Source organism: Macrobrachium nipponense, chromosome 1 (genome assembly GCF_015104395.2).
Source record: "Macrobrachium nipponense isolate FS-2020 chromosome 1, ASM1510439v2, whole genome shotgun sequence".
In the NCBI taxonomy this organism is placed as follows: Eukaryota; Metazoa; Arthropoda; class Malacostraca; order Decapoda; family Palaemonidae; genus Macrobrachium; species Macrobrachium nipponense.
In genome coordinates this window covers 42410650-42423325 of record NC_087200.1, presented here as the reverse complement: position 1 = coordinate 42423325, position 12676 = coordinate 42410650, and positions in this window count along the sequence as shown.

The window sequence follows — 12676 nt, the reverse complement described above, 5'->3', positions numbered from 1 at the left end:
CAAAATTAAGACAAATGATTGAATATTACGATACTGTAAGAGTTTTAGATTAGAATTGCAGATTTCGACCATTTCGGACGAGTTAAATTTGACCGAATGTCGAAATTTTTATATATATATTTTTTTATATGCACATATTTCGGAGATGGAAAAAGCTACAACTTTCAATTATTTTTTATTGTATTTTTCATGAATTTGCGCACATTTTGATATATGAAACTCTATAAAAAGGCTAATATGAAAAGGAGCAAATATTAGGATAATGCGATGTACGTATTTCGGAGACTTGCGGCCGCGAATCGGCGCGCGTAGTGAAGGTAAATATATTTTTCAAAAATTCACAATAAATCACAATATTGTTTTAGAGACTTCAAATTTGTTTCAAAATGAAGAAAAATGACGGAATATTACTAGGCCGTAAGAGTTTTAGCTTACAATTGCGTTTTTCAACTATTTCGGTAGAGTCAAATTTGACCGAACGTGGTTTTTTTCTATTTATCGTGATTTATATGCAAATATTTCGAAAAAAGAGAAAAGCTACAACCTTCAATCATTTTTAGTTGTATCCTACATGAAATTTCGCACATTTTCATATATAAAACTTTATGTAACAGCTAATTTTAAATGGTGCAAACATTTCGACAATCGCACAAAAAATTCAGATTTTTTCGGAAGAGTTACCGCGCGAGCGTAAGGAAAATGTTTTTTTTTTTTCATAAATTCACCATAAATCAAAATATTGTGCTAGAGACTTCCAAGTCGTTGCAAAATGAAGGTAAATGATTGAATATTACTAGAATATAAGAGTTTTAGCTTACAATTGCGTTTTTCGACCATTTCGGTAGAGTCAAAGTTGACCGAAAGTTGAAATTTTTGCACTTAACGTTATTTATATGAAAATATTTCGAAACTGATAAAAGCTACAACCATGGGTTGTTTCTTGTTGTATTGTGCATGAAATTGCGCACATTTCCATATATAAAACTTTATGTAACGGCAAATTTAAAAGGGTGCAAACATTAGGACAATCGCACGAAAAAATTTATCGGAAGAGTTATCGCACGAACATAAGGAAAAAGTTTTTTCATAAATTCACCATAAATCGAAATATTGTGCTAGAGACGTCAAATTTGTTGCAAAATGAAGGCAAATGATTGAATATTACTAAAATATAAGAATTTTAGCTTACAATTGCGTTTCTCGACCATTTCTGTAGAGTCAAAGTTGACTGAAGGTTGAAATTTTTGCACTTATCGTTATTTATATGAAAATATCTCAAAACCGATAAAAGCTACAATCATGAGTATTTTTTTGTTGTATTTTACATGAAATTGCGCACATTTTCATATATAATACTTCATGTAAAGGATAATTTAAAATGGTGCAAAAATTATGTCAAAGTGACGAAATAATTTCCGAGATGTGTCACTGATACTTTTTAGTGTGATAAGAAAGAAATTCGCGCTTGCGCGCCTGCGTAGCGATTGTAAACAAAACAACGCCTTGATCCGTGAACTCGCAGCATCCCCCAAGGAGCGTGATACAAAAGTTTTTGGCTGGTAGGCCTATAAGTATTTTTCCGCGAATTTTTAAAAAACTTTTTTGAGCCGACGTATGATACGTCCAATCGGCATACGGGAGACATTTTGACTCGACGTTTAATACATCCAATCGGCGTAAGAGGGTTAATTACGAAGATTGAAAATACCTTAAACAAATTAAACTCACCTGATCACAGTAATAATTTTGAACATATTGAAGAATTTACTCAGTAATATTTACTGACTGACAGATTCTGAGAAACGTCTCAAGGTAACTTCGGAGGATATAAATTCTGTTGAAAAATCTGCTTGCCAAAATAGAAGACATCACTGATTCTGAGAATTTATCAGTACTGCAATATGTTCGCAGACTTGTGCTATTTACTAATTACTCTTTTCGCCGAAATACCAAAGAATCTGAAGTTTGGCAACGACCAAATGAATTCTTAGGAAAAAAAGGAAGTTGTTTAACGAATCGTCGAATGAAGCAACAAAGTCTGAATTGTTTCTTTAACTGAACTCAATCGGAAGAGCAAATATTCGGAAGAGTGTACACATAAACTGGATGCCCTAATTGCATGTGATTGGGATTATTTTGCTCAAGGAATTAATGAATTGGTCTCTGGAAGATGGTTTTTTAAAAAATTTTATTGTTGACATTCTTTTCATTTCGCATCTTCATTGAAAGACTAATTAAGGAGGAGGGAAACAGAATGAGTATTCAGTACATTCCAGGTAATGCAATTTTCTGCCTCTATGACGATATGCAAATATTGTGAGACATGGCTCAAAATGAATGATTATTCTTAAGGGCCATATGTATTAGGTCTACTTTGTCTTTGTTTTGTAATAATGGTTTCCGATCTAAAGTCATTTAGATGTAATAATGGTTTCCGATCTAAAGTCATTTGGTTCAAGATGGACTTGAACCAAAGATAGAGGATTTCATATTATTAGTAATGTGTCATTTGATGCTATATGATTAGTTTAAAGGTTTCGTGAAGATAATTACCGTGAAAAGTCCATTTCTTCCACTTTACAAAATTAAATATCGTAGTTGGGCCAGCTAATTCTCAAAGACGATTTCATGACACTTTAATCTTCGGCATTTTGTCTTTTCGAGGCTTTATTTGTCAACACATTGTCGACATTTTATCCACCGACACTGTCTGTACACCAGTTATTCACCGTTTGGAAAGAGCTTTAATTTGTTCAAAGATATGGTTCGATTTACTCTTCTTATTTGGTTAATTTTATTAACCAGGAACCTGGATGGTAATTCAGTATACCTATTAATAAAGATATAACGAGCAAATATCCACAATCGTCAATTGCCTCCCAGAAGACTCCATTTAATCCTGCTGAAAGCCCTTCGAGTAGGAATCCTTTACGGGGTGAGGGGATAAGGGACCCTGGCTTCTGTGGGAGTGCAATACTACTCCCACAGGTGCCCTGGGCCCTGATGGAACGTCCTACAACCCTTTCTCTCTTACTCTTAATTTCTCCCCAATCTACTTTCTTTAACTTTTTCACAAATCTCTCCCATTTGCCTCTAAAGGTCTCTCTGTACTCTTTTTCTTCTACTCTTGTTTTTACTGCTTATTTTTCAGCTCCCTTCCATCTTCCTACCCATCCTCTATGATTACAGTTTTTAGGGTTTTAGGCTTAGATAGTGTGTATATTTCCACTTACATTAAATTTCAAGTCTGTGTGAAAGGAAAGGGTATTGTGCCTTGGATTGGGGTTCGTGTTCGAAACTAAATGTAGGAACTGTGATTGGGAGCGTCACCCAATCCGATGATGTTTGGACATGAAGGGTGTTAATATGATACCATATTGACACCCTGAAGGCAGAACTATCCCTGAGATTAGCCCGTGGATTCCAGGCGTGGGCTGTTATTAGGAATAGGACTCCCGGCATATATTCTGGTATGCCCATCAGCATAGTCAGAGTGTGGATTATTGTATTTTAGTAATAGTCTCGGTCTCAACAAGCAGGTTAGGCTTACACTTGTGCTTCTCTGATATGTTGGTGCCATCCCTCTTTGGGAAAGGATGTCAAAGAAGGTTGATGATAAAGAATACCTTAGCCTACCTTAATATTGACATTTGATGCTTCAAGACTTTCAGAATATGTCTCTGCAGCTTGGCATAGGTTTAAGATAAAGCAGCAAATCCCGAGAACCAGAAGGTGTTTCCATTGCCAGCATTTTGGACACACCCTACAATCGTGCTGATCCAAATTGCAAGAAAATCCTGCAGTCTGTGTCAATGGTGGAGATGATGAGCATGGTATGTGCGCCAGGGAACCTAAATGTGTTCACTGTGGTGAGGGATATGCATCATCATCTCAACAGTTTGATGTATATTTACTCAAAAAATAAATCCAAGCAATCAGAGTAATAGAAAGAATAACATATAAGGAAGGACAAGAAAGAGCCAAAGCAAAGACTGTAAGACCTGGTCCAAGTTTTGCCTCTGTAGTAGCAAGACTAAGAAACCAAAAGAAAGAGATAAATATAAAAACCCAAGTTAGGAGCACAAAGGTAGAGCCAAATAAAGAATCATTAAAAAGACGGCTAACTGAATTATCAGAATCAATTGATGATGAGATGTAAAGGCAAGGTTCACAAGAACCGACAAGAAAGACACCAGTATGGAGTTGAGTAAATTTGAAGTGTCAGTTGAGACATACCCCCACCATCTGCCTCTTTGGAGGTGGGGCCAGTGAATGCTAGTCTGGTACCAGCTTCTGCTGGTGCTAACTCCTCTTTGGAGGACAAACCAGCAGATGCTGGTCCTCCAGTGCCAGTCCTTGCTGTGCTTCTGCACATTAGAGGCAGAGCTGGCTAATGCCAGCAATACAAAGACACTTGAGGTGGTCTCTTTAGAGAACACCCCTGCTCCCTCCATCTCGATTGAGATGGAGAGTGAAGAAACTAAAAAAAAACACCAGTGTCAAAGACACTGAAGGAAAAGATATTGGCTCTACGAAGGTGATAATTCCCCCCAAGAAGCCAACAAAACTGGCCGTTAAAATGCCTTCCCCTAGTAGAAAAAAAAGAGTTCTCTCAGTCTCGTAAAAAGGAAACATAATGTTGGTCCCACACATTAATAAATTCCTCCATTATTCAGTGGAACTGTCAGGGACTGCGAGCAAAGTATGAGGAAGTAAAGCTTTTGCTCTATGAGCATTCTCCTGTAGGGATATGTTTGCAGGAGACCATGCTAGGTGAATATACCCCTTGTCCTTGTGAATATGTCCAGTACAGAATCAAATTTGATTTAGAGGTGGGAAACCATTGTGGATCCCTCATCTACACCTGTCAAGATATTCCACACTACCAGTGAAAACTAAATACTCCACTTCAAGCTGTGGCTGTACGAATTAATTTATGAAGGCAGTATACTATCTGTTCCCTTTAACTTCCACCCAATAGTCATGTCTCCCAACAGGAATTAATAGAGTTACTGTGGCAACTACCAGATTGGGGTTCGTGTTCGAAACTAAATGTAGGAACTGTGATTGGGAGTGTCACCCAATCCGATGATGTTTGGACATGAAGGGTGTTAATATGATACCATATTGACACCCTGAAGGCAGAACTATCCCTGAGATTAGCCCGTGGATTCCAGGCGTGGGCTGTTATTAGGAATAGGACTCACGGCATATTTTCTGGTATGCCCATTAGCATAGTCAGAGTGTGGATTATTGTATTTTAGTAATAGTCTCGGTCTCAACAAGCAGGTTAGGCTTACACTTGTGCTTCTCTGATATGTTGGTGCCATCCCTCTTTGGGAAAGGATGTCAAAGAAGGTTGATGATAATATAATACCTTAGCCTACCTTAATATTGACATTTGATGCTTTAAGACTTCCAGAATATGTCTCTGCAGCTTGGCATAGGTTTAAGATAAAGCAGCAAATCCCGAGAACCAGAAGGTGTTTCCATTGCCAGCATTTTGGACACACCCTACGATCGTGCTGATCCAAACGGCAAGAAAATCCTGCAGTCTGTGTCAACGGTGGAGATGATGAGCATGGTATGTGCGCCAGGGAACCTAAATGTGTTCACTGTGGTGAGGGATATGCATCATCATCTCAACAGTTTGATGTATATTTACTCAAAAAATAAATCCAAGCAATCAGAGTAATAGAAAGAATAACATATAAGGAACGACAAGAAGGAGCCAAAGCAAAGACTGTAAGACCTGGTCCAAGTTTTGCCTCTGTAGTAGCAAGACTAAGAAACCAAAAGAAAGAGATAAATATAAAAACCCAAGTTAGGAGCACAAAGGTAGAGCCAAATAAAGAATCATTAAAAAGACGGCTAACTGAATTATCAGAATCAATTGATGATGAGATGTAAAGGCAAGGTTCACAAGAACCGACAAGAAAGACACCAGTATGGAGTTGAGTAAATTTGAAGTGTCAGTTGAGACATACCCCCACCATCTGCCTCTTTGGCGGCGGGGCCAGTGAATGCTTGTCTGGTACCAGCTTCTGCTGGTGCTAACTCCTCTTTGGAGGACAAACCAGCAGATGCTGGTCCTCCAGTGCCAGTCCTTGCTGGTGCTTCTGCCTCATTAGAGGCAGAGCTGGCTAATGCCAGCAATACAAAGACACTTGAGGTGGTCTCTTTAGAGAACACCCCTGCTCCCTCCATCTCTCCCTCCATCTCGATTGAGATGGAGAGTGAAGAAACTAAAAAAAAACTCCAGTGTCAAAGACACTGAAGGAAAAGATATTGGCTCTACGAAGGTGATAATTCCCCCCAAGAAGCCAACAAAACTGGCCGTTAAAATGCCTTCCCCTAGTAGAAAAAAAGAGTTCTCTCAGTCTCGTAAAAAGGAAACATAATGTTGGTCCCACACATTAATAAATTCCTCCATTATTCAGTGGAACTGTCAGGGACTGCGAGCAAAGTATGAGGAAGTAAAGCTTTTGCTCTATGAGCATTCTCCTGTAGGGATATGTTTGCAGGAGACCATGCTAGGTGAATATACCCCTTGTCCTTGTGAATATGTCCAGTACAGAATCAAATTTGATTTAGAGGTGGGAAACCATTGTGGATCCCTCATCTACACCTGTCAAGATATTCCACACTACCAGTGAAAACTAAATACTCCACTTCAAGCTGTGGCTGTACGAATTAATTTATGAAGGCAGTATACTATCTGTTCCCTTTAACTTCCACCCAATAGTCATGTCTCCCAACAGGAATTAATAGAGTTACTGTGGCAACTACCAGAGCCATTTCTTCTTCTTGGTGACTTCAATAGCAGACATCCATTGTGGGGAGATGTAACATCAAACCAAAAAGGGAATATGATGGCATCTATAATAGATAATGAAGATATAGGCCTTCTTAATACTGGAAACCTACCCATTATCACATTCAGACAGGCACTGTCTCCTGCATAGACCTTTCAATATGTAGCTCCAATCGCAGTGTTGATTTTAGTTGGAGAACAAGTGATGACTGGCATATCAGTGACCATTCTCCAATTATAATCAGCGCCAATGATGGTCCAGCAAATTGGAGAAAATTCAAAGATGTGAGTGAGTTGGAGGGGGATGCTAAAGATTTCCCAAGTGTAGATGATGCCATACAAGCAGGCCTACACTCGATTCCTTAAACTAAAGGACTCTTCAGAAGATGGCCAGTTCCTTGGTGGTCATAAGACTTATAGTGGTGCGGTTAAGGAAGGATTTTAGGTAGAATCGTGCACTTTGGGTTAAAAGCATGAAACTTGGCACACTGGTCCTTTGGACCCTTCTGAATAATTCTGGATGTGGATCCACTTCAGCATCCACCTCTGATGGATGCTATGGATGTTTTTTTCCAAAATGGCCACCACTTTTTAATAAATGCCCATAACATTGGCATTCTTCATCATAGAATCACAATCTTAGTGTCAAAATATACAGTTTTGAGGTTGCCAGAAACAGTGGAAATGTCACTAGCATCATATGGCAGCCATATTAGTCAATTTGCAATATGGCTGCCTTTTTTGTCAGATGTTTTCAATTTGGCATAAATAATCATAGAGGTAGAATTTAGGTGTCTAAATGTTTAGTATTGAGGATTCCAGTTAAACTGGACATGTCCATACTCTTTATGTGACAGTTGTTTAGACACCTTTGTTTTCAGTATGGCCAACATGTTTCATCATATTATTAAGCATTCCCCTATTTATCTACAATACTACCAATATATATGTTCCAAATTTAGGTTGTGTATCTAACAATCCTAAATCAGTTTTTTGAGTTGAAAACCAACTATTGTGCAGGACTACATAGAGCTTATGTTTGAAATTGCAAATAATGAACAAAATTACTTTGCATATCAGGAACTTTAACCCACATTTATTGTAAGTAATCAAACAAAAAACTTTATTAGCTGAGTGTTACATGGATCTCTACCACAAAGGGCGTATAAGACAAAAGGAGGTTTAAGTTATTCCAAGTATGAGAAATATCTATACATGTTATACTGACATTGCACTGACTAGGCACATGAAAATAGAATCAATTTAATGTGATAACCCTATCAGAGATATTCAATCAGTCCTGGTAACACTGTCCCTCAAAACGGCATAGAACTGTGCACCGGAGGATGGCCTTGTAGCATTTACAGAGCCCCCTACATGCCTTTCTGCAGTTGCAGTGTATCAGTTCATAACATGCCTCTTGAGCCTGGCCAAGTGTTGTCCATTTTGTCTTCTGGGCTTGGAAGCTGTGGCTCTTTCTGTAATGTATTTCCCCAAACATGCCCACCTTGATACACTGCTCATAACGCATGCTGCTTGAGGGCAGCCTGAGTTGGGGGGGATGTTTTCCAGAGCTCTTGATTGCTTTGAAAAAAGGTGCTGTCGTGCATCATTGACCTTTACCAGCCACATGCTTTGTCATACATTAGAACAACAAATTTCTCCAGAAGGTCGAAGGCATTGTCAGGAATGCTTAGTGGGGCATTTGATAGTAGGAGGAATGCATCAGTGACTTCTGGGTAAACAGACCAGATATCCTATGCTGTCTTCTTTTCCTTTCCTGCAAAGAAGGAGGTTGTACCACAGCCTGTAAATGAGTGAAACATTGCCAGTGCTGATGATTTTGATAGCCCAACCAAGGGTAGCTACTATGTTGTGTAATGGGATATACTTATGATGCTTCCCTACTCCAAATGATATCCATTCCTCATTGATAGGTAAGCTGCGTAGCATAGACAGACAGGATGAGTACCACAACGTCTGTGGCTGATGTTCGTACCATGACATCTTTATGTCCCTTGTTAGCTGCATCCAGGAGATGAAGGATTATCAGCTTCCTCATGTGTGCATGGCTCAATGAGACTTCTGTCTTCTCGAAGTGGTGATGAAAGCACATGCTTATCATATGTGCTCTACACCTCTTTTCCTGGAAAGTGTACATTTGTAACTTCTTTTGCCAGCATGTGAAACTGCTCAGTTTTGTTTTCGTTGACATGAAGAAAGCTTTGCCAGTTACTAGGCACATTTGAGGCAGCTTCAACCCTTCTTAGTATCCCAGTCCCTCTCTTCTCTCTGGTGGCTCCTTTGAGGCTGTTTGGATCATACACATCCTACACAATATCCAATCTGTTCACATGTTCCAGCTGGTGTCGAATGTAAGGAATGAATACAGTATTGGTGTAGTCTCAAATGTTTTTGAGGTCCCTGGGGAAAGCATTTGTACAATGGTGGCTCCATCTAAGATCAAAGCAGTAACTTTTGGGCTTCCTTCAGGTGGTTGTGTCATAGATTCAAGCTCATGAAGAAGATCTGCCTTGTTCCCTGACCTCATGTCACCAGCCTTGGAAAGTGATGGGGGCCATGGCTGATTTTCATGCATGCTTGAAGAAATCAAATCCTCAAGGTTGCCTTCTCTGGACTGGCATGCAATGTACAGTCTTGAAAACAAAGAGAAATATTCTTACATTGTTGCCATCAACGACTTTTGTTTAGGTTGACAGTTCTTCTTTGAGAACAAAGGGAATTTATTCTTTTTGATTTGTTCCTTGATTGACTTGGTTCTATTCAGGAACCTTTCCTTGATAAATAAATCATGTTGTTCCTTGCCCATCTTGTACACAGATTCCACAGTCTTCTGTACATCAGAGTTCATAATGACCTTTGTGTCCAAAGTTAGGAGATCCCCACTGTCTTCTTTAAATGGGTTTCCACTTCTTGGAAAAGGTCATCTGAGTAGCCGGGGTTTGTTCATGGTGCTTCAGTGAATCATCAATGCTTACATCTTCGAACTCTGCGATCATCCTTGATATCTCTGGGCCTGCAACCATCCAGTGCTGTAGGGCATTTGGATTGTCAGTCAGTCCAACCGCTCCTCCTTCACCTTTCACCAAGGCATTGACTTACTCATGGGCCTGATCAAGTGCCATTGCAGAAAATGTACGTCCAGTCTTGCATGCCACAAACCCTCCTACAGTGAATTCTTGGTACAAGGAAGGATGCTTGCAGAGAGGGAGCACATATCCCTTATATGGACTGATAGCCACCTTGCATAGTTGATATGGTCAAGGCTGAATACCCATGGAATAAACTGAGCAAGTGCCTCTGTGTAGCCTTGGAAATGACCTTTCCTGATGGATGCAATAATCTCATGGATGCACAGCTCCAGTTCAAGAACAAGCTCCCAGTATTGAAATTGGAGCTGATCTGCTGATATCTTGTGAACCTCATGGGCTCTTCTCCTTCAGATAGAGATTCTGTGCATTGTCCATAAGCATTGTGCTTCAGGAGGAAGAGAGCAACAGCTGTCACTTGAAGGGTATGGCTTGTTCTGATTACATGTGAGGCCTTCAGCAAAGAATCGGCTACTCCAATACTACCAACACCAGCATTTCAGATGGCTGTAGTCCATCCACTGCCATCTAACCAGTCACCAAGAATCTTGAAGGCAGCAATCTCAATGTGTAGACCTCCCAATATTATGAGGAATATGTCTTCTCCATGGGTGTCAGGATAGTTCCATTGGATAGTTTTTGCTATGGCAAAGAGTGGTTGGTCCAGTACTAGGACTAAAACTTGACCAGGATTGAGATATTCTGTTGCAGACTTTACAACATTCATAGAGTGTTTTATCATGGTGACTGAATGTGCACACTCCAGGAACAGGGGCATGAGGGCAACTCTTGTAGTAGGTGTTTCCGCAGCCAATTGAAGTGAAGCATGGTAAGCAGCCCAAGAGAGATAGTCATCTTTTGCCAACTCATTCTTCTAAATCAGTTCACTCAGATGTAGCAACCAGTCATTGTGCTTTGACAAAACCAGAGCTGGTTTTAGGTTTGCAGGTGTTACTGGACCAACTGCCTCAGGAACAATTGGATCAGGTATGTGCAATACTACTGGTGGCACATTTGTGTATGCAGCAGGAAGTGGCTGAATCTTCTTTCTTCTTGGCAAATTATCATCAATTTCTGGGAAAGGGCCACACAATCCTTCATTCACACTAGATGTTTGCTGCATGAGAGGTATTCCTATACCATGAAAGGAATCCTTCGATATTGCAGAACTTGGATTGTGGTCAATATTGTCGACCGCTGCAACAGTGAAGAGATTTATGGCAAGGTTAGGAGGACAAACCACTCCCTCATCATACATAGCACAAACTTTGTTCACTATGTCCGTCGATATCCCAAGGACTCGGTCATAAGAGATACATAGCCCCAGGTTGTACAGACAATCAATAAGACCTCTCTTTCTAGTTTCTCCATGGATCTTCAATGCTAGGTAGATGGCTACTGGTGTTTCTTTTTTCTCTGTTGCGTCGATGAGTTGAACTTGTAGAATTCTGTCCTTGAGATTTCACACTGTTAAATGCAATTATCTGGGAGATGGTTTTGCTGGCACATGACATTGGTTTATCTTGAAGAGATTGCTCTTTGATATCTGGCCCATTAAGTATCATGTTAACCAGTGCAGTTAGAGATGATGGCACAGATGTCTCTTGACAATCAGCAGGGAATCTTCCATTGAAAGTCTGCTTCAGTTTGAAGATGTCACGTCACATGATTTTTGATGCATTAGCCAGCACTAAAGCATATGCATCAAAATCTTCTTTGCATGCTTGTTTGATTGCTGCCCCAATGTCTTGGTCATAATCAAGTAGAACCTCCCTGCCATCCATTTGATCTCTTGAGATCTGGAATGGCAGACAATATTCTTTCCTTGAGCCTTGTGGTATGAACCTGAGCGTCCTGAAAACCAAGCTCATGTAGTCTATCTACATAGAGGGTCCTTAGATCCTGCATTTTAAAGACTGGTTTGGCTTCCATCGACTCCCAAAATGTCTCAATATATGAGACCAACTCAGCAAATGCAATACCATGTGGCATATTTTCTGACGATCGTTCTGCAGAGTCCTGTCTTGAGAGTTTGGCTTGTTTATACAATTTTGCCAAGCACTTGGTATGATACTGAGCATCAAGAGCAACCATGTCCCCAGTAGCCAATTTTGCCAACAGATTAGTGTCACGAAGTTCGATAGCACAGTTTCTAACTTTATGATCAATTCCAAAAGTGGAAGCCCTGTGAAGGCCAGCAGACCCAGCTTCTTGATCACAAAAAGATGCACACATTCTCTGTTTGCCTTTTAGGTTAATGCTCTGAGCTTGATCTTCTAGTTTTAACTGGGCTAGGCTGCTGTGACTCATCATTCTTCCTTTTACATGCCCTGTCAAGCCTGGCATTGCTTATTTGATTTCTACAGGACTTGTGCCATGCTCCAGCATGTTCATATAATATTTGCTCCAGGTTAGTAGTCAGTGATAAGTGTTGTTAAGTAAGACCTGAGGGTATGGAACCAATTTTCAACAACATACTTGTACCCAGCACCCACATCACTTTGGGTTGAATTAACTGGGCACTGCAAAGGCTCTGATGTGTCTCTTTGGCATAGTACACACAGATTCCAGTTTGTTGGATTGCTAGTTTTCTTGGAGCAACTTGCTTCTACATTATCTACATGCTTATATTGCTTTGACATGGTTAGTTTTTGTCTATTCTAAACCACCTCCATAACTGCACCACTGTCATTGTTATCATGTTATTGTCTTGTTATACCTGTAAAAAATAGAAATGAGTCAGTATACGTTT